This window comes from Aotus nancymaae, unplaced genomic scaffold (assembly GCF_030222135.1).
Source record: "Aotus nancymaae isolate 86718 unplaced genomic scaffold, 86718_ANA_hifiasm-v0.15.2.pri h1tg000008l, whole genome shotgun sequence".
NCBI classification, from domain to species: Eukaryota; Metazoa; Chordata; class Mammalia; order Primates; family Aotidae; genus Aotus; species Aotus nancymaae.
The window spans coordinates 1,613,914-1,636,256 of NW_026988419.1; the positions used below are offsets into that span (position 1 = coordinate 1,613,914).

A 22,343-nucleotide genomic window follows, 5' to 3' on the forward strand; every position below is an offset into this window, starting at 1 on the left:
TGTACTGGTGGAGGCTCTGCCTCTTCCTCTTTAAAATGACAGGCCAGATGCGGTGGCTCATGCCTGTAATCCCAGCACTTTGGGAGGCTGAGGCGGGCAGATCACCTGATGCCAGGAGTTCGAGACCAGCAGCCTGACCGATATGGAGAAACCCTGTCTCTACTAAAAATACAAAATTAGCTGGGTGTGGTGGCACATGCCTGTAAACCCAGTTACTCGGGAGGCTGAGACAGGAGAACTGCTTGAACCTAGGAGGCAGAGGTTGTGATGAGCTGAGATCGCGCCATTGCACTCCAGCCTGGGCGACGAGTGAAACTCCATCTCAAAAAAATAGAAATCAAATCAAATCAAATGAGAAACACTAATCAGGTCCTTCCCAGATCCCTGAGTGGATGACAGGGTTGCAAATGGGAAGGGGTGCCACCTGTCACAAATGGCCTGCATCTGTTGGTCAGAGGTCTAAGTGCCCTGGCTCTGAGATGGTCCCTGTTTTGGTCACCTCTGCCATGCTGAGCAGTCCTGGACGTCCTTCTTGCCCAGGGCCCATGTTCTGCCTGGAGAGGACTCATCCTCTTGTGTGGGGGAAGGAAGCAGGGAAAGGCTGCAAGAAAGTGACCAGGCTAGAGAGACCCCATGTGAAAGGGCGTGCAGTAGCCGGCCCAGGCCTGGGAGCAGGCACGGGGGAGGCAGTGCCTCTGGGATGGGACTCGGAGTCAGGGTCTGGGCTCTGGGGCTTGGAGGCAGCTGTCAGTGGCACCCCGGGCACATTCATGGTGGAAGCTGACAGCCCAGCACCCAGCATGCAGCTCACTCAAAATCATTAAACCAGTGACTCCCGGATTGGGGGAGGGGCCGGGAAAAGGCCTTTGCCTCAACCAAGTGTCCATGCAGCCCCGAAGAAAGGCCCCCAGCAGGGTGAGGAAGGGAAACTGAGGTGAAGCCCAGCCTGATCCTCAGCAATGGGGAGTGAGTGGAGAGGGAGCAGGAGGAAGGGGAAGGGAAGGGAGGGGCCGGGGAAGGTGTTGGGCTGCATCCTGAACACCGTAAGGAGTGTTGTGAGCATGGGTGTGACATAACGCACTATGTGTTTTTCCACAAAGAACCAAGTTTGGGTGTTTTCTGGGGTTCCCAGCAGTCACCTCATCTTTCTGCCCTGATGGCCTATCTAGACCGGAAGTGGGCCCTGGAGGGCAGTGCAGATTCCAGGGCATGAAGGGTGGCTCCTAGCCTAGATCAGCCTGGAGTCCAGACCAGAAGTGCTGCTGCTGCTGTGACCATGGGCTGGGGGAAGGGCTGGAGGAGGCCGAGAGAGGGCAGCGGTTGTCCCAATGACATGCTCAGGTGTGCAAGCCCGGTGGAAAGCAGGGAGCATGGGAGGGGTCCTTGGGAAGCAGAGTAGAGGGTGGAGTCCCCAGAAGAAGGGAGGGGGTGAGAGGAGGGCAGTCACCTGCAGGGCTGCAGGGTCAAGGGCTGCTGGAAAGTTCTCTTACCCATCTCCATCTTTCTCAAGGACTTGGGTACAAGGACCGAGGGGCAGGCAAGGTGGGAGGCAGGGGGTCCTGGAGAAGTTATGGCATGATTGTGGCAGGGAAGTCAGCTTGCTGGCCTGTCTTGCACAGTGACTATGAATCACTGACATCTGTTTGCCCTCACCCAGGCAAGGAGGCAGAAAACCCCAACATGCATTAAATGTCAGGTCCGTTGGTTAAAGAGGCAATTCAGGGGCCACGCCACAGGGGCCAAGCTGGAGCAACAAGCCAGGGCCGGGAGCGCACCCTCCAATATCGGAGAAATGTGATTTGAACATCTGCGGTGTGTGCCGAGTTCTAGAACACCCAAGATACCCACGGCTGGGACTCAGGGGGCCTCCTGGATGGCCTCAGCGTGGCACTTTTATGTTGTATTGTATTGTGACTATCTGGCCTGCTGGGCTGGGCCTTTAGTGTCTGTCCTGGCCCCAGGCAGGTAGATGTTCAGTGAACATTTGCTAGAAGAGAAAGGAGCTGATGCGTGAACAGACTTCTCCACGGACTTCGGCGGGGACTTCGGAGGGCAGGGTGGTCTGTGTGTGGAGTGGCTTCTCAGGCCAGCCCGGGAACAGATGGGGCGGAGTCCTCCAGGAAAGAGCCTTAGAGGATATTAGCCAGGAGGGAAAGGGAAGGTGCAGGCAGGGCTGCTCCAGGCGGACACCTGAGCGTTCATCTAAGCCAGAACCTAGTCAGGAGACGTTTGAAGGGAAAAGCCAAGAGAGGGAGAAGGAGAATTCAGGAAGGATCAGAAACAGGCCGGGAGCACCATCAGACAGCAAGAGCGCCGCGCTGCTGTGGGTCTGGGAGCAGAGGCCATTGGCCTGGAGGCTAGGCAGTCTTATGTGGGGCAGCCACCAGGCGGTCCCAGAGGGCTTCCTCGGGGTGGGGAGGCCCCAAACACCACCAGAGCTGTCTTGCATGCACCAGGAATGCCTTCCCACCTCCCAGGAGGGTTTGGGTTATTTACGATGAACGCACATGGATTCCTGGGCACGGGCAATCACCCGTCAGCTAAACAGGACTGCAGGAACCTTAGGGAGCCGAGGCTCGTGACCCTCTTGGGGTTTGGTGAAAGGGGTGCACCCTCCCCTGGACCCGAACAAACACACACTCTACGTCCCCTTTCCAGAGGTGTGCAGACTCGCTGAGGTCAGTGTAAGATGGGTCCAGACTCCTTAGAGTGCCTCAGGGGCTTGTCACAGTGAGGCCTGGGCCCTACCCTCCAGGCCTCCAGGTATGGCCCAAGAATTTGCCTTTCTTTAGAGTTCACAAATGCTGTTGCCACTGCTCACACTGGACTAGGCTGGCATGAAGGCAGGAGGAAAGTCTTAGCTCAGAACAGAAATGTGCTCTGATGTCTGCTTCACCCAGGTCATTTCAATCTGGTGTTTCCCAAATGTCAATCGATTGCTTTCCACATTTACAATATTTCGTGTGCGTGTGACAGGGTCTCTCTCTGTTGCCCAAGCTGGAGTGCAGTGGCGTGATCATAACTCACTCCAACATCCTGGGCTCCTGGAATTCTCCCGCCTTACATTCCAAGTAGCTGGGACTACAAGTATGCACCACCACCCTGGGCTAATTTTTTATTTTTTGCAGAGACAGGTTTTGCTATGTTGCCCAGGCTGGTCTCGAACTCCTGGCCTGAAGTGATCCTCCTGCCTCTGCCTCCCAAAGCACTGGGATTACAGGCGTGAGCCACCGTGTCTGGCCACATTTATAATTTTCAACATGTCCATGTACTGCCTGTCCTATTATTTTCGACAGATTGCCTTTAAATTAAATTTTTACTTCATTTATTTTCATCCTAAGCTTTAATATCTGTGAAATCACAGGTTTGATGTGCTAACTGGATTTTTTCTAGAATACATAAAATATGAAACTACTGATTTTTTTAACGTTTGACTCTTGTTCCTCATAAAATTACCTCACAGCCTTGGGTTCAACTCCCATGCAGCTGGAAGGAGGACGGGAGGATCTAGGGTTAATGCACATCTTATGACTATTTTAGATGAGAGACGGATGGAGAAACCACAGCCCCCAACGTCCCTGCCACTACTGCTCGCTTTTATTTTTTTATTTAATTATTATTTTTTCGAGACAGAGTCTCGCTCTGTTGCCCAGGCTGGAGTGCGGTGGTGCGGTCTCCCTTCAGTGCAACCTCTGCCTCCCGGGTTCAAGTGCTTCTCCTGCCTCAGCCTCCCAAGTAGCTGGGATTACAGCACCACCACACGTAGCTAATTTTTGTATTTTTAGTGCAGTCAGGGTTTCACTATATTGGCCAGGCTGGTTTCAAACTCCTGACCTCAGGTGCTCCACCCACTGCGGCCTCCCAAAGTGCTGGGATTATAGGCACACGTCACCACACCTGGCTAATTTTTGTATTTTTAGTAGAGATGGGGTTTTGCCATGTTGGCCAGGCTACTGCTCATTTTTAAAAATCATCTCCCTCTTGAATAACTTACTCACCCAAGCCAGCATAGAAATCCCGGCCTTTCTGCCCCATAGCCCCTGCGGCCTTGTGACCCTCTGCCTCCCTCTTGCCTTCCATTCTCGCTGGCTGTTCCCGCTCTCCTCTCTTCCCCCCACCGAGGCCCCAGCACCCTGTCCATGCCTGAGTCCCTCGGGCCCACTCCTCGGCTCACCTTTCGTCCTCAGGAAACCTTCCTCAGATCTGAGTCACCTCCCCCTACCTACAGGCCCGTGGGGAGACTCACCGGATCACATGAGGATGTGCAAAGATGCTTTGATGCTGCCAGCACTGCACACCTGAGAGAAGCTTCCAGAAGGGAGAGGCCAAAGGGCTTATGTTGGGGTGATGAGAGATGTTAGGAGTTGCCTCCTGCCTGCTCTGCTGGGCCTGAGCGAGGGGTCTGTCTCACACCTGGGACCTGCCACAGCTGCACGCAATCTCACCCCAGTCCTCACCTCCAGAGTGGGGAAACTGGTGGGGTCATCCCAGCCTCTGGGTTGATTCCTGGGAAGCCAGTTCCCTGGGAAGGGGCTCGGGAACAGGAAGGTAGGATGGCTACCTCTGGTTCAACACTGGTTCCCAGCGCCATTTCGAGAAATCATGTTAAACGGAGACTTTCCCAACCAGAAATCCAAGTGTCCCCTGCATTCCTTCTCCAGTTGTTATGGGCTAAATGTTTGTCTCCCCCCAGAATTCAGCTGTCGACGCTCTAACCCCCAGTGTGATGGCATTGGAGGCATTTAGGTTTAGACCAGGTCATGAGGGTGGGGCCCCGTGATGGGATCAGTGCCCTCATAAAAAGAGGAAGAGGCCGGGCATGGTGGCTTACACCTGTAATCCCAGCACTTTGGGAGGCCGAAGCAAGAGGATCACTTGAGCCCAAGAGTTCAAGACCAGGCTGGCAACGTGACAAAACCCCATCTCTACAAAAAATACAAAAACTTAGCCCAGCATGGTAGTGTATGCCTGTAGTCCCAGCTACTCAGGAGGCTGAGGTGGGAAGATCACTTGAGTCCGTGCGGTGGAGGCTGCAGTGAGCTACGACGGCACCACTGCCCTCAGCGTGGGTGACAGGCCCTGTGAGGACATGAAGAGAAGGCGGCCTCTGCAAGCCAGGATGGGGCCCTCACCAGAGCCTGGCCATGCTGGCTACCCGATCCTGGACTTACAGTTGCAAAACTGTTAGAAAATACATTTCTGTCGTTTACCCACCTAGTCTACCGTATTTTCTTATGGCAGCGTTGGCAGACTAAGACACTAATACTGCTTTGCCATTTTTAGCAGAGCTTTTTACAACTTTCCCTGACCGTGGCTTTATAGGCGAGTTCACAGCAACCCCGACATGCAAATGACCCAGTTACTAGTATTCAACAAAGACCCAGTGTGGCATGCGGGCTCCTGCACATAAATATCCCCGCTGGGCTTTGGAGATGGGTTCCATCACTTTTACGTAGCGTCTGCTTTGCGCTGGGCCTGGGAACTCAGCAGCCCTGGCCCTCCCGCCTCTGGCTGGGATAGTAGACCTTGCCCACAAGTGGGAGCTTGCCAAGGGCGGAGGCTCACCCTAGAAGGCGCGGTCCTTGGCCCCAGCTCTCGCCCTCTGGCTCACGCCCTGTCTGATGGCAGGGAAATGTGAAAGACACAGTAACCCGTGGTGGCAGCTGCTGGGCTTCACTTTAATAAAATAGGTGTCCCTCCCCTCCTCTCCCCTCCTCTCCCCTCCCCTCTCCTCCCCCCTCCTCTCCCACCTGGCTGAGAGTGGCTGCTGTCACCAGCATGCCCAGAGGGGACAGGAATCAGCAGCTCCACCTGCCAGTCCCCCCACACACTGCAACATAGATGTCATTCATTAGGGGAAGGCTCTGATGGACACTTTGATTTTTTTAAAACTCTATATTCAATTTTTCTATTGATTTTTGTTTGTTTGTTTGTGCTTTTCTTTTGTTTTTGAGACAGAGTTTCACTCTTGTTGCTCAGGCTGGAGTGCAATGGCGTGATCTCGGCTCACCACAACCTTCGCCTCCCAGGTTCAAGTGATTCTCCTGCCTCAGCCTCCCAAGTAGCTGGGATTGCAGGCAAGTGCCGCCACTCCCAGCTAATTTTGTATTTTTTAGTAGAGACAGGATTTCTCCATGTTGGTCAGGCTGGTCTTGAACTCCTGGCCTCAGGTGATCTGCCCGCTTCCCAAAGCCCTGCGATTACAGGCGTGAGCCACTGTGTCCCGCCTACATCCAATTTTTATATTGAGCATTATAGACATTTTACAATCTTTGATTCTTTACATACAAAACGTAAAAACTATTTTAAAAAAGCAGATCATTTACTTGGCTGCAAATAATCAAGAGATCAGCCTGGGAGGATCGCCATGCGAGTCTCTGCGATGCTCCGAATGGTAACCTCATTTAATTCCTGCACTAACACTGCTCAGGTGCGGGAAGCTTCCAGAAGGAAAAGAGGCTGGAGGAGAGGCAAGCTCCAGTTTGGAAAGACGGGGAATGTTAGAAAATTCCCTTCTGCCTGCTCTGCGGGGGTCCCAAACCAGGAAGCCATGTGTGTCTCATGACCAGAGGCCTAGCACGGTGCGGCCCACAGCCGTGCTCACTGTGTGAGTGGCAGAACCCACCCACTGAGGAGCCGTATTGAACCTCATACTGTGAGGCGGGGTGCAGTGGCTCACATCTGTAATCCCAGCACTTTTGGAGGCCGAGGCAGGCAGATGACCTGGGGTCAAGAGTTTGAGACCAGCCTGGCCAACATGGTGAAACTTCGTCTCTACTAAAAATACAAAAAAAAAAAAAAAAAAATTAGCTGGGTGTGGTGGTGCGTACCTGTAGTCCTAGCTACGCGGAGAGGCTGAGGCAGAATTGCTTAAACCCAGAAGGTGGAGGTTGTAGTAAGCCAAGGTCGCACCATTGCACTCCAGCCTGGGTAACGACATCTCAAAAAAAAGAAAAAAAGAACCTCGTACCGTGAACTAGGAATGCAGCATCGCCCTACAGGTAGGACCAGAGGCTCCTGGGGTGTGTTGAGTTTCCCAGGGAGACCTGGCCTCAAGTCCTGCTAGGACAGGCTGGGATGGAACACCTTCCTAGGGGTGTTAGACCTCAGAAGAGAGAAGACCCACCTAGCACTTACAAAGTTGCACAAGAAGCAGGAGGACACCCACCCACACACCACCACAGCCACTGTGGGCAGGACACCTGCCCTGCCTTGAACCCCTGCCCCCAAACTGCCCAGGACCCCCCGTGTAGAAGGCTCCACCCAGCATGGAGAGAGAGCTTTGCTGAGCGGACTGCAGACCCCCAGCTGGCATGAGCCGGCTGGTGAGTCCCAGGGCTCAGTTCCCCAGAGAGAGCCAGGGCTGTCTCATCCTGGCCTCTGGCTCTGTGCCTGGCTGCACTGTCCCTGGTCTTTGCTCTTTGATTAGGGCAGCTGCGCTTGCTAAGCACAAGCTCCCCGCTCCACCTCGCAGGCAGCCTCTCCTCCTCCCTGTGCTGATGCCAGCCTTTCCATTCTTCTGGGACCTGGAAGGCCCTGGTTTGAATCCCACCTCAGCCACTTACTAGCGGTGTGATCCTGGACAAGTTACTGAGTGTCTCTGAGTCTCAGATTCAATAGAAGCCACCCCACTCCCACCCTGCCCCCCAGGTTGTTGTTAAGATGAAACAAGCTGGATGGAAAGCGCTTATCTCCGTGCGGAATCACAATCACCCCTTCTGGCCTGGGTCCCTGCTGTTCTCCTGGAAATAATTGGTTGAAATCACATGGGGATGACCTGGGGGTCTGCCCCCTACTCCAGAGAGTAAAAAGTTGGGCCTTCTTTTATTCTTGGCCAAAATTGTTTTACAAATTCACCCTAAAAGTGGCCTCAACAGACAACAGGCCAAGCTGGTGAATTAAAACCAGAGAAAAGAAGTGTTAACCAGTGCATTAAAATCTCCCGCTGCTGTGTTTGTACATGCCGCTGCTTCCACATTTTCCCAGGCTTATAGAAAATACATCCAGAGAACAAGCTGCCCCGTTCAGTTACCTGTAGGGCGGCTGTTTCACAAGGAGTTTATCTAGGAAGGAAGTCACGTTGCACAAGGCGGGACTTTCTGTTCATGTTTTGTCCTGGTGTTGGGGTGTGGGTTGGAGGCTGAAGGAAGACTCTGGTCTCACCTGCTAGGAATTTTCCAGGCTAAACATTTCAGGGCCTTGACAGCAGGGAATGAAGTTCTGTGGGTCTGTCCCGTATCTGCCCGTAAGCTAGAGTCTTCAGGCCATTAAGCAGGTTCAAAGCTCCTCAGCCACCTCTATGTGTTTATCCGTGAGCTGGATTGCCAGATAGTCTCCACCAAACACTGATCGCGGCCTTCACCGTGGAGAAGATCGATGGTCCATCCTTCCTTCCAAAACTCTCTAAAATTCTCCCTGGATCAGGGAGAAGTCCTCAGACTGTGTCATCTCCATGAAGAATTACTTTTGGCTTGGTTGCGTTTTCATGTCAAGCCATCAGTTTATACTCTGTAGGTTCTATGCAAATACTACACTATTTCACATAAGGGACTTGGACATTCATGAATTTCAGTATCTTGAAAGCAATCCCCCCATGATTACTGAGGGAAGACTGTATTTAACGAGCTCTTATAAACGTGAGAATCACCGCCTGCCGCTGCCTCTTTCATAAGAGCCCTTGGTAGGAATCCCTGCAGCCTTAGCTCTAACACATTCTCCCAGCAGTTGGTCAGTTTTTATTGTTGTTGTTGCTTTGAGACAAAGTCTTACTGTCACCCGGGCTGGAGAGCAGTGGCCCAATCTCGGCTCACTGCAACCTCTGCCTACTGGGTTCAAGCGATTCTCCTGCCTCAGCCTCCCTAGTAGCTGGGATTACAGGTGTGCGCCACCATACCTGGCTAATTTTTGTATTTTTAGTAAAGACGGAGTTTTGCCATGTTGGCCAGGCTGCAATTGGTCAGTTTTTATGCCTGAATGCAGTAGGGTGAGCCAATGACACATTGCTCCTTTTCATGTTGACTGCCAGGAAGCTTAGGGAAACTTGAGACCAGCCACACTAGCGTCTTCGTAATACGAATTTCTTAACCTTATCCCCTTTAAGTTTATGCTCACACCCTTTTATTCTTTCTTTTGTCCCCTTTCAGATTTATGCTGTGTTGCATAAGTTATATATATATCTCCATATATGTATTATATGTGCATATACATATATTATACATATGTATACAGTATATATATTATATATGTATAATATGTAATACATATACATATAATTATATAATACATATACAAATATACATATGTATACGAATATGTATAATACATATAATTCATAGGTATAATATATTGTATTATATATACATATAATATATACAATATTATACATCTATTATACATATGTATATATTATACTTATACATATGTATATTATACATATGTACAATGTATACATACATATAACACTGGGAAAACTGGGTGTTATTATATGTGTATTATACATATACATATTATACATATGCGTATTATATTATATACACATATATGTATACATATAATATACATATGTATAATATGTATATTATAATATACATATGTATATGTCTTATATAATTATATGTTTATATATTATATATTATGCATGTCTATAATACGTATTATATAATTATGTGTATATGTAATATGTAATTATATAATACATATATAAATATATAATATTTATACAAATATGTATAATACATATAATACATCTGTATATGTTGTATTATATACACATATAATACATGCAATAGCATAATATGTATGATATATGTATTATACATATATGTATACTATATACATAAATATGTGTGTGGAGTTATACATATATGTATATGTACATATATATCCACATATTATATATGTATGTACTATATTTGTGGTGGAATAGTATCTTCTTTGTTGCTTTGTATAATAACGCATAAAGAAAACAGCTCCCACACACTGAGTGCCAGCAGTTTGCAACCTCACATCAGTCCCAGGACTCAGATAACATTTGTCATCCCTGCGAGACAATGAAGGAACAAGAGGTCTCAAGGGGAACCTACATGCTCAGCACGTTCAGCCAGCAAAGGCCTGAATGGGGATGACAAGCCAGGCCTGGCCGGCTCCACTCCTGCTGCCAACACTCAGTTTCCCCGGTGCTATGCTGCAAGCTGTGGGAACCACCATATTCTTTCTCAAAATGTTCTGTGATTTGAAGAAAATATTTAATGCTTTAATTCCTTTGGAGTTTAATTGGAAAATTTATTATGAAGGCTTAAGTTGATATTTTCCCCCAACTGTTAACCAGTGTTCAAAACTTCTATTGATATCCCTCTATTTTTTTAATATCAAAATTTTTTTGAGACAAAGGCTCACTCCATCACCCAGGCTGGGGTGCAGTGGCACGATCTCAGCTCACTGCAACCTCTACCTCCCAGGTTCAAGTAATTCTCCTGCCTCAGCCTCCCGAGTAGCTGGGACTACAGGCAGCCACCACCACATCCAGCTAATTTTTGTATTTTTAGTAGAGACAGGGTTTCACCATGTTGGCTAGGTTGGTCTTGAACTTCTGATCTCAAGTGATCCACCCAACTTGGCCTCCCAAAGTGCCAGAATTACTGAGCCACTGCACCCAGCCTAATATCAATTTTATAGAAATAAATTTACATTTTGCACAATTTATTCATTGATGGTGTACAACTCAATGTTTTTAGTATATTCACAAAATTGCGCCATTTTAGAACATTTTCTCACCTTCCCAAAGGAAATCCCATCCCCATTTGCGGTCACTCATTCTGCAGCTCCCACAGCCCACCAGTCCTGGGCAGCCTCTCATCTGCTTTCAGGCTCTGTGGAGTCTCCTGTTCTGGACGTTTCATATAAATGCAATCATACAATACGTGGTTCTCTTTGACCGGCTTCTTTCATTAGTAGAATGTCTTCAAGCCTCCTTCATGTTGTAGTATGTATGAAAACTTTTTCTATAGCTTAATAATCTTTCACCGTATGAACAGATCACGTTTTACTTACCCATTCATCGGTTGACAGACATTTGTGGTGTTTACACTTTTTGCCATTTATGACTCATGCTGCTATAAATGCGTATAACTTTGGGTGTGGATATATGTTTTCATGTCTCTTAAGAACATGCTTAAGAGAATTGCTGAGTCATATGGTAACTCTATGTTTAATCTTTTGAGAAACTAACAGACTATTTTCCAAAGTGCCCTGACCATTTTACATTCCCATCAGCAGTGCATGAGGATCCCAATTTCCCCACATCCTCACCAGCACTTCTTATCATCTGTCTTTCTTTTAACAGCCACCCTGGTGGGTGTGAAGTGGTATCTCATTGTGGCTTTTATTTGCATTTTTGATGGCTAATGATGTTGAGCACCTTTTCATGTATTTATTAGCCTTCATATATCTTTTTTTTTTTCCTACCAATGTGGTGAAACCCCATCTCTACTAAAAATACAAAAATCAGCTGGATGTGGTGGTGGGCACCTATAATCCCAGCTACTTGGAGACTGAGGCAGGAAAATCTCTTGAACTTGGGATGTTGAGGTTGCAGTTAGCCAAATTCTTGCCACTGCACTCCAGACTGGACAACAAGAGTGAGACTCTGTCTGAAAAAAAGAGAAAGGGATGAAGGGAAAGGTAGGAGGGACATTCTAGGCAGAGGTGCTGGGTAGGATGAGCCCAAAGCATAATATTTTAAGAGTTGATGGACCACCCAACTTGATAAAGAGAAGGACTGTGTAATGGGAAAAGTAAGAGCATACAGGTAGATTGAGACCACGTGGTATAAGCCCTGAATCCCATAGTAAGTCCAAAGACTATTCTGTAAACAGCAAACATGGAGGTGACATGGTAAGAGCTATCTTAGAGGAAAGTGTTCTGGTGGTGGCGGAGAAGGGCAGAGGCCGGGAGTATAGGCACAAAGTGATGAGACCTGAACTGGGATGGTCACAGTGAGAGGAGAAAGAAGACAGATAACATCAAAATACTGGAAAGTTAGAATGATAGCCCCTAGGAACTAGGTGTTGGGCATAGGGTGAGGGAGAAGATAAAGATGATTCCACAAGTGATAATAAATGGTGTTGGTACAATCAGGCAAAAAATAAAATAAATTTCACATTCATCAGAACTTTAAAACAAATAGGAATACTAAAAATAGAATACCCTATTTTAGTAATAAGATGAAAAATTCTTTCTACATAGGACACAAAAGCCAGAAGCTGTAAAATAAAAGATTGGTTTATTTGATTACGTATCATTTTTGCAGGCCCCCCCTTTTTTTTTTTAATGAGAGAAAGAAAGAGAAAGAAAAAGGGGGAGAGAGAACAGGATTCTTGCTCTATTGCCGGGACTGGAATGCGATCTAAAAATAGGTATTAAAAACCTCTTTTATGCCGATAATTGTGCTTAACAACGGAGACAGGAAGGAATAAGGGAAGAAAATAACAAACAAACAGCCAACCAATATTTCATTTAAGTCCGTGAAATGCTATGCAAATGCTGAAGAGTGATTTACTTCCAATTATGTAGTCACTTTCAAAATAGGTGTAATGTGATACTGAGAAAAATGTATGTTCTGTGGACCTGGGGTGAAGAATTCTATAAATATTCACTAAGTTTACTAATTCCAGGTCTAAGTTCAAATTATAGATGTCCCTATTCATTTTCTACATCGTTGATCCGTCGAATGTTATGTGGTGTCAAAGTCTCCCGTTATTATTGTGCGGGAGTCCAGGTCTCTTTATAAATCATTAAGAACTTGTCTTATGTATCTGGGTGCTCCTGTATTGGGTGCATATATATTTATAATCATTAACTCCTGTTGTTGCATTGATCCTTTTACCATTATGTAATGTCCTTCTTTGTTTCTTTTAGTCTTTGTTACTATTAAAGTCTATTTTGTGAGAGATGAATCTGCCTCCATCCCTTTGTTTTGAGTCTTTGTATGTCGTTGCTTGTGAAATAGATCTGGATACAGAGTACCGGTGGGTTTTGACTTTTTATTCAATTTACCTGTGTCTTTGATTGGGGCATTTAATCCATTTAAATTAAGAATTAATATTAGTATTTGTGAGTTCAATATTGTCATTTAATGCTAGCTGGCTATTTTGCCCATTAGTTGATGTAGATTCTTCATTATAGAGATATTCTTTACGTTTTGGTAAGTTTTTGGGATGACTGATACTGGTTGTTCCTTTCTGTGTGTAGTGCTTCTTTCAGAAGCTCTTGTAAAGCAGGCTTAGTGGTGATGAAATCTCTGAGTGCTTGCTTGTTTGCAAAAAAATTTATTTTTCCTTCGCTTATGAAGCTTAGTTTGGTGGGATATGAGATTCTGGGTTGAAAATTCTTTTCTTTGAGGATATTGAATATTGACCCCCACTCTCTTCTAGTTTGTAGGGTTTCTGGTGAGAGGTCTGCTGTGAGTCTGATAGGCTTTCCTTTATGGGTAACATGACCTTTCTCTCTAGCTGCCCTTAGAATTTTCTCCTTTATTTCAACCCTAGTGAATCTAGTGATTATGTGTCTTGGAGTTGCTCTACTTGAGGAATATCTTTGTGGTGTACTCTGGATTAGCTGGAGTTGAATATTGCCCTGCCTTACTAGGTTAGGAAAGTTTTCCTGAATAATATCCTGAAGAATATTTTCCAACTTGGTTTCATTCTCTTCATGACATTCAGGTACACCTACCAATCGTAAATTAGGTCTTTTCACATAGTCCCATATTTCTTGGAGACTTTGCTCTTCCTTTTTACTCTTTCTTCTCTAATCTTGTCTTCTTGTTTCATTTCATTAAGTTGGTCTTCGACCTCTGATATCCTTTCTTCTGCTTGATCAATTCGACTGTTAAAACCTGTGCATACTTCGCTAAGTTCTCATATTGTGTTCTTCAGTTCCATTAATTCACTTATATTCCTCTCTAAGTTGTCAATTCTCGTTAGCATTTCATCAAACCTTTTTTCAAAGTTCTTAGTTTCTTTACATTGGGCTAGAACATGTTCTTTTAGCTCACTAAAATTCCTTATTATCCACTTTCTGAAGCCTAAATCTGTTATTGGAATGCACTCGTTCTCCATCAGGCCTTGTTCTCTTGTTGATGAGGAACTGTGATCACCTGTAGAAGGAGAGGCATTCTGATCTTGGGTATTCTCAGCCTTTTTACGCTGGTTTCTTCCCATGATTGTAAGTTCATCCACCTGTCGTCTTTGTAATTGCCTACTTTCAAATTAGGTCTCTGAGTGGACGTCCAACTTGTTGATTCCCAGCGCTGAAATCTGAGCAACCCACTACCAAAGCAGCGGCATTAAGATTCATGGTGCTTTTCTGCCCGGAAATCTCCGGTCTGACTTCCCTCTTGAGTCCCTTCTTCAATCAGGTCAGCCTTCATATATCTTGTGGAGAAATGTCAATATTTATATATGGGCAAATGATCTGAAAATACATATATACATATATATGGGCAAAGGATCTGAAAAAATTATATTTATTTATATCTACGTGTGTGTGTGTGTGTGTGTGTGTGTGTGTACATATACACATATGGGTAAATGGGTAAATATATATTTGAAGCAGGGTCTTGCTCTATCACCCAGGCTGGAGTGCAATGGCATGATCTGGGCTCACTGCAACCTCTGCCTCCTGGGTTCAAGTCATCCTCTCACCTCAGCCTCCTGAATAGCTGGGACTACAGTACAGGTGTGCACCACCACTTCCAGCTAATTCTTGTATTTTTTGTAGATAAGGGGTTTTGCCATGTTGCCTAGGCTAGTCTCAAACTCCTGGGCTCAAGTGATCCTTCCACCTCAGCCTCGCCTCCCGAAGTGCTGGGATTATAAATGTGAGCCACTATTCCCAGCCCCATATTTTAATTTTTTTTTTATTATTGAGTTGTACGAGTTATTTATATGCTCTACATACAAGATTCTTATCAGGTATATGATTTGCAAAGTTTTCTTTTCTTTCCTTTTCTCTTCTCTTCTCTCTCTCTTTTTTTTTTTTTTTTTTTTGAGACAGTCTCACTTACCCAAGCTGGGGTGCAGTGGCATGATCTCAGCTCATTGCAACCTCTGTCTTCCAGGCTCAAGTGATCCTCCCACTTCAGCCTCCCAAGTAGCTGGGATTACAGGTGCACACCACCACCCTTAGCTAATTTTTGTATTTTTAGTAGAGACAGGGTTTCACCATGTTGACCAGGCTAGTCTTGAACTCCTGACCTCGAATGATGCATCCACCTCAGCCTCCCAAAGTGCTGAGATTACAGGTGTTAGCCACCCTGGCCAGCCAAGAATTTTCTTGATGGTGTACTTGGAAGCACAAAAGTTTTTAATTTTGATGACGTCCAATTTATTTTCTTTTGTTGCTTGTGCAGTTGGTGTCATATCTAGGAAACCATTACCTACTCCAATGTCAAGAAGATTTAGCCCTAAGTTTTATTCTAAGAGTTTTATGGTTTTAGCCCTTACAACTAGTTTTTGTTGTTGTTGTTGTTGTTGTTGTTAATTTGTTTGTTTGCTTTTATCTATTTTGAGTTAATCTTTGTATATGATGTGACGTAGGAATCCAAATTCATTCTTTGGTGTGTGGCTACCCAGTTGTCCCAGCACCATTTGCTGAAGACAACTATCCTTTTCCCATTGAATGGTCTTAGCACCTGTCAAAATTCATTTGACCATAGATGTATGAGTTTATTTACAGATACTCAATTCTGTTCTCTTGATCTGTATCTTGAAACTTGACCTATATCCTATATTTCTTGACCTATATCCTGTGCCAGTACAACACTGTCTTGATTACTGTTGCTTTGTAGTAGGTTTTGAAATCAGGAAGTGTGAGTCCAGCTCTGTTCTTTTTCAAGATTATTTTGGCATGGGTCTCTTGAGTTTCCAGGTGAATTTTATGATCAGCTTATCAGTTTCTGCAAAGAAGCCACCTGGGATTTTAATCAAGTTTTGTTGGATATGGAGATCAATTTGGGGAGTATTGCCATCTTAACAATATTCTTCTGATCCATGAAAATGGGATATCTTTCTATTTATTTAGGTCTTCTTTAATTTTTCCAATAATACTTTATAATTTTCAGCATCTAAATGTTGCCCTTCTTTTGTTAAATTTATTTCTAAGTACTTTATTATTTTTCATGATATTATAAATGGATTTTTTTTCATTTTCATTTCTGGTTTGATCCTTTCTACTATACAAAAATACAATTAATTTGTGTATATTGATCTTGTATTCTGAAACTTTGCTGAACTTGTTTATTACTTCCAATAGTTTTCTGGGGTTGTTTATTTTTTACTGGATTCCTTAGAATTTTCTATATACAAGATTATGTTATCTGCAAATAGAGATCATTTTATGTCTTTCTTTCCAATCTGAATGACTTCTTATTTCTTGGCTAAGGGCCTTATAATCTCCATTATAATTTTGAATAGTAGAGGTGAAAGTGGGCATTCTTACCTTCTTCCTGATCTTAAGAGAAAGCATCCAGTCTTTCACAATTAAATATGGTGTTTGCTGTGTAGTTTTCATAGATGCCCTTCATCAGGTTTGAGAAAATTTTCTCCTATACCTGGTTTGTTGAATGTTTTTATTATGAAGGGTTGTTGAATTTTGTCAAATGCTATTTGATATCATATGTCTAACAAGATGATCATGTTGTTGTCCCTTGTTCCCTTCATATGGTGTATTACATTAATTGATTTTTGCATGTTAAACGAACCTTGCATTCCTAGGATAAATTCTACTTGGTCATAGTATATAATCCTTTTCATATATTGCTGTGTTCAGTTTGCTAGTATTTTGTTGAGGACATTTTCTTCTATATTAATAAGATATATAGAACTATAATTTTCTTTTCTTGTGACTTTTGTCTGGTTTAGTAGCCCTTCCATGTTTTTATATTTGTGGTGCCTCTTCTATAAAATAACATTTTTAGAGATAAGAATTTATTTCTGTGCTAGCCATTCTGTTTCACTGATCAACTACTTTGTACCAATACACATTCCTTTTATTATTGCAACATTTAATGATATTTGGAAGAAAAAGTCTCTCTTTATTATCTATATTGCCCAAAAAGTTTGAGCTAATCTTGGCTGTCTATCCTGCAGATGAATTTCATAATCATTTTATCAAAACAGTCTGATCAGTTTTTTCATTGGAATGGCACTAAAACTATAAATATTAACTTGTATTAACTATTAACTGATATATTTTTAATATTTCAATTTCTCATCCAAGAAAAACCCAGCCTTCTCTAAACATGCAAGCTTCCTTTCATCTCTCAAGTTTTTCCTTTATATAGGTTGTTTGTATTTATTAATACAATTATCCTGTGTGTTCTGGCTTTGTTACTACAATACTATACTTGGAATCTCTCCATTTTCTAACCTGTTTTTGTTGACATGCAGTGAGTCTATCTTATTCAGGACCTGGGCTAATTAATTGTAGTTCTAGTAGTTTCAGTTGGTTCTTTGGGGTTTTCTAGTCATGTCACCTACAAATTATTTAGATTTCTTTCTGATAACTTATTTGTTTTATGTCTTATTATGCTACCCAAAACCTCTGGAAACATATTAATAATGATGAGAGCAAGAACCATACTCTTATTGGGAACACCTCTGATTTTTAACCTTTACCATGTTGAAATGCACACAGTCTCTTCCGTACCATGGTGAATTTTCCTTCTAGTCTTATCTTTAAAGGCTTTTTGCTGGGGATTGGTATTTGACTTTGTCAAGTGATCTACCAATGTGCTATATTGTATTAAGATTTTCTAATGATTATGAAATTGCCTCAATTTTATTAAGTAAATCACTCTAAAAACATTTTGATAAAGAAATTAAAACATCTCATTTAACTGTTCATCCTTATTTCTTATCTGATTCTTTGGGAAACCCCAGTTTTTGAAAATATACATATAAAACAGCTTAATGTTTCCCGATCATGGCTACTACCTTACCTCTGTCCGGACTCACTTCTCTGCTGCATAGCAGGGGTCTTGGAGGTTTGCTGTCCAGATCCCACAACTTCTCTGTCTCCTTTAGTTTTTAGAATAGACTCATTTTTGTATTTAAGGTTCTGTGCTAGTCATTTTTTTTCTCAAATGGCGTATTTAATTTTTGAATACATTATACTCTGGCATAGCTTTTTTATTATTATTATTTTTTGGAGACAGAGTTTCACCCATTGCCCAGGCTGGAGTGCAGAGGCACAATCTCAGCTCACTGCAACTCCACCTCCCAGGTTCAAGCAATTCTCCTGAATAGATATATGTGTGTGTCTGTGTGTGCATGTGTGTGTAACCATTGATACTAATTTCTCACAACTTCTTCCAGAAGTTTTTAGGCACATCTGAATAAATTTGAATACATTTCCCTCTTTATACTGATAGAAACATACCAAACATACTCTTGTTGCTTTTTTTCTTGATGTAACCTAGCATCCTTTCTTGACCAGTACCGTCCATTGAACTTCTTTTTTGCTTTTACAACTGCATCATCTCCCATTTGTGAAAACGTTTAGAATTTTCTCATCTGTGAGGCCAGTTTCTGTTTAAGAGACATCCCTGTTGCTTCCAATTGCTCGCCCTTGAACAATCTGCCATGAGTCACTGGCTCCAGGATGATGCTGGAGTGAGTCACCTGCACCCAGGACACTCCCTACAGTGCAGCCAGATCCAGGGGTCAGACTCCTGCAGGGGAGATGGCTGGGTCAAAGCGTATTTGCTTTTTTATTTTGACAGGCATTGCCAAACTGCCCCGTGGGGCTGGAATCCATGTAAACTCCCACCAGCAGGGATGGCGGCTGCCTGCTGCCCTCGGCTGCACCAATTACTCTTTTGAGTTTTTGCCAATATAGCAAGTGAAAAAAGACATCTCAGTGTGATTTGGATTTTCTTTCCTCTTATGAGGCACAGGGTTGAAAATCCTTTCACAAGATTTTAAGGGTGATTTGTATCGACTTTCCTGAGCGCTGTTTATATCCTTTGCTCATTTCAGCCACGTTCCAGTTTTCCAAAGTTCAGTCTCACATTGTTCAAAGCTCTACTTGCAGACCATTTGGGGAGTGGCAAGCAGCTGCCTGGAGCCACCTTCCTCCCCTCCCCTCCTCCCTTAGTGGTGGGGGAAGGAGCAGGGATCAGCCAGCCGAGGCACCCCTCCTGGGCCAGCTGCGCACCGTGGTAGGAGGTATCCCTCTGGGGCCTTTGAGGTTGACACACACACACACACACACACACACACACACACACCCCGGAGACCATCCCTCCCAGAGGAGTGGCCACATCTGCCTCTGGCCCCGGGTGCACCTGCCTGCTTGCAATCCCTTCTCCAGCTTGAGTCTCCTATTGCTTGGCCCAGTGGTCACCTGGGCAGTCCCCATTTGGGTTCTAAGGACTCTCGGGGAACTCCAGGGTCTTCTTGTACAAGGGCTGCTCCAAAGACCATGGAGAACAAAGTTAAGGTTGAGGGGGCTCATTTCCTTCGAGGACACGCAAGCCACAATCCCTTTGAGCCCCATGGAACGAAGTCTTCCAGCAGGTCCTACCTTCAGAAATCCTCCAGCCCAAAGCCAGCTCCATTCCATGTGCAGTGTATTCCCAGATCTCGGCACCCTCTCCCAGGAGACTCTGGAATGGGCCCATGGGTTCCACAGCCCTGTGAGCTTCCAGCTGGGAGCCTCTCCTTCCTACAGGGACCCCTACGCCTTTCCAGGGCTTCTTTGGAGCCAGCTTCCTCTTTGCATGGGCTACAGAACCCGCAAAGGGCCAAGCTCCTCCCTTCTTCCTCCTCTTCTTTAATCTGAGAGTGGAGACTACCACAGGGGGCACGCCGCCCTCCGTGATCCCTCTTTGCCGCAGACTCAAGCTGCAGCAATTTGTTTGGCCTTAGCAGTAATTCCAGAATATCAGAAAAAGTCCTGCTCTGGCTGGGCATGGTGGCTCATGCCTGTAATCTCAGCACTTTGGGAGGCCAAGGGGGCTGAATCACTTGAAGTCAGGAGTTCAAGATCAGCCTGGCCGACATGGTGAAACCTCGTCTCTACCAAAAATATAAAAAATTAGCCATGTGTGGTGGTGCGTGCCTGTAATCCCAGCTACTCAGGAGGCTGAGGCAGGAGAATCGCTTGAACCCAGGAGGCAGTGGTTGCAGTGAGCCGAATCATGCCACTGAGCTCCAGCCTGGGCTACAGAGCGAGACTCTGTCTCAAAAAAAAAAAAAAGAAAGAAAGAGTCCTACTCTGCATCTTACACTGCCTCCATCACTTGATTTATTCTTTCCTGCTGTATGTTTCCCCTGTAATTTTTGCCTTTTGATTTATAAATGCTGTATATAACTTTTAAAAATATTTAATTGACAAATACGGAATATGTTCAAGGTATACAGTGTGATGATGTAATGGATATATACATTGTGTAGTGATTATCACAATCAAATTAACACGCCCATCACCACCCATGCTGTATGTTAGATCCCCAGAGCTTGTTCATCTTATAACTGAGAGGTTTTACCCTTTGACCCTCATCTCCCCATTCTCCCTACCCACCCCCCTCCACGTTTAGCAACCATTGTTCTACTCTCTGCTTCTAAAAGTTTGACTTTTTAGATTCTGCATATAAGATCATGCAGTAATTGTCTTTCTGTATATGGCTTATTCACTTAACCACATACAGAAAGCCCAACCAAGCTCATCCATTCCAAGCTCATCATGCTGCTGCAAATGGCAGGGATCACTTGAGGTAAGGAGTTTGAGACCAGCCTGGCCAACATGGTGAAACCCCACCTCTACTTAAAAAAAAAAAAAATTAGCCTGGCCTGGTGGCGAGCGTCTATAATCCCAGCTACTTGGGAGGCTGAGGCAAGAGAATTGCATGAACCCGGAAGGTGGAGGTTGCAGTGAGCAGAGATGGTGCCGCTGGACTCCAGCTTGGGCGACAGAGCAAATCTCTGTTTCAAAAAAAGAAAGAAACAAATAAATGCAATCTCGGGCCCCACCCGGACCTCCTGAATCAGAATCTGTGATTTAACGAGAGCCCAGTCTAGGAACCTCAGCTCTCCACGCCCACTGTGCCCCTCCCGACAGGCACTGTGCCTTCCTCCACTGCAGCTGGTGATTGCTACAGCTGAGCCTGCAACCAGCGCCCCGCAACTCCCCACGTCCTTGTCCCCATGTGTCCTAACCTCCCAGGCCACTGATTCACACACTGATTCATGCAGCCCAGGGCTGGGAGGTGTAATAGTCACCTCAGCTCCTGTGCCCGAAGCCGCATAACTAACACCGAGACAGCCGAATAGAGCCTCCTCCTGCCTCTGATTCTCCCAGGCCTGCCTTCAGCCCACAGTTACAACAGAAGCTTTTGACCACATCACAGATCCCCCCAACAAATGAGTCAGATAGCTACAATGTGGCCCCTGCCGCACCATTTGCCAGCCATGTGACCTTGGCCAGATAATCACAGCTCTGAGAGGGGCAGCTGCCTCATCTATAAAGTGGTGGGGGAGGGAGGTAATTATCACATTGACTCACGCAGAAGTTGTGAGGCTTAGCTAAGGTAACTCATCCATTCATCTATTGCTGTAAAAAGGTGTTTACAGAATGTTGCTGTGTGGCCGGCATCAGGGACAGCAGAGACCCAAACAGACCAAGTCCTGCCCTAAGGAAGCTTCTTAAGGAGGGAATGTGGACAGACATAAAACGAAGACGTGAGTCCCATGCCAGCAGGCGCTGGGGCGGTGTTCGTGCATGCATGCGTGAATGAATGAATGAATGCAAGTGCACCGTGAGCCGCATCCTCCCTCAATCACCAAGCTATCCCCAGGCTCCTCCACCCTAAAGTCACCATGGGATAGAAAGCCATGGGTCTAAAGCTGCAGAGGAGCTTAAGGGAACATCAGGAGATTGGGGTGGGGGAAGTTGCTGGGTTTTCCGGCAGTTAATGGATATAGACGAATCAAAGCAATTACAAAAAGATTCCAGACGTAGAGCACATTTGCCTAAAATAGTCAATAATTGCAGCGGAATTAGGGTTGTTTTACAGATAGTTTTATGAGCTCTCCGTGTGTGTGTGTGTGTGTGTGTGTGTGTGTGTGTGTGTTTGTGTCTAATCATCTCAAATATGTTAAGATTTGGGAACGCTTCTTAGCATTTCAGAGCCTCCTCATTTCAGGAAGAACAATCCCCCCAACTCTCATTGTACCATGCACATCCCTCTGAGGACTCTCTGAGCCTCCCTGGATCGTGGAATTTGAGAGTTAGGAGTCAAGAACACCCACCCACCCCATGTTTTCTGGACAGGAAACAGGCCCTGA

The 22,343-nt window shown here is 45.1% G+C and overlaps 1 protein-coding gene across 1 annotated transcript in view; it reads left to right on the forward strand.

Annotated features, from left to right (window-relative positions):
* Positions 1–22,343, forward strand: part of NGEF (neuronal guanine nucleotide exchange factor) — a 129,996-nt gene that overhangs the window by 9,849 nt on the left and 97,804 nt on the right. The gene's annotated exons all lie outside the window — the stretch shown is intronic.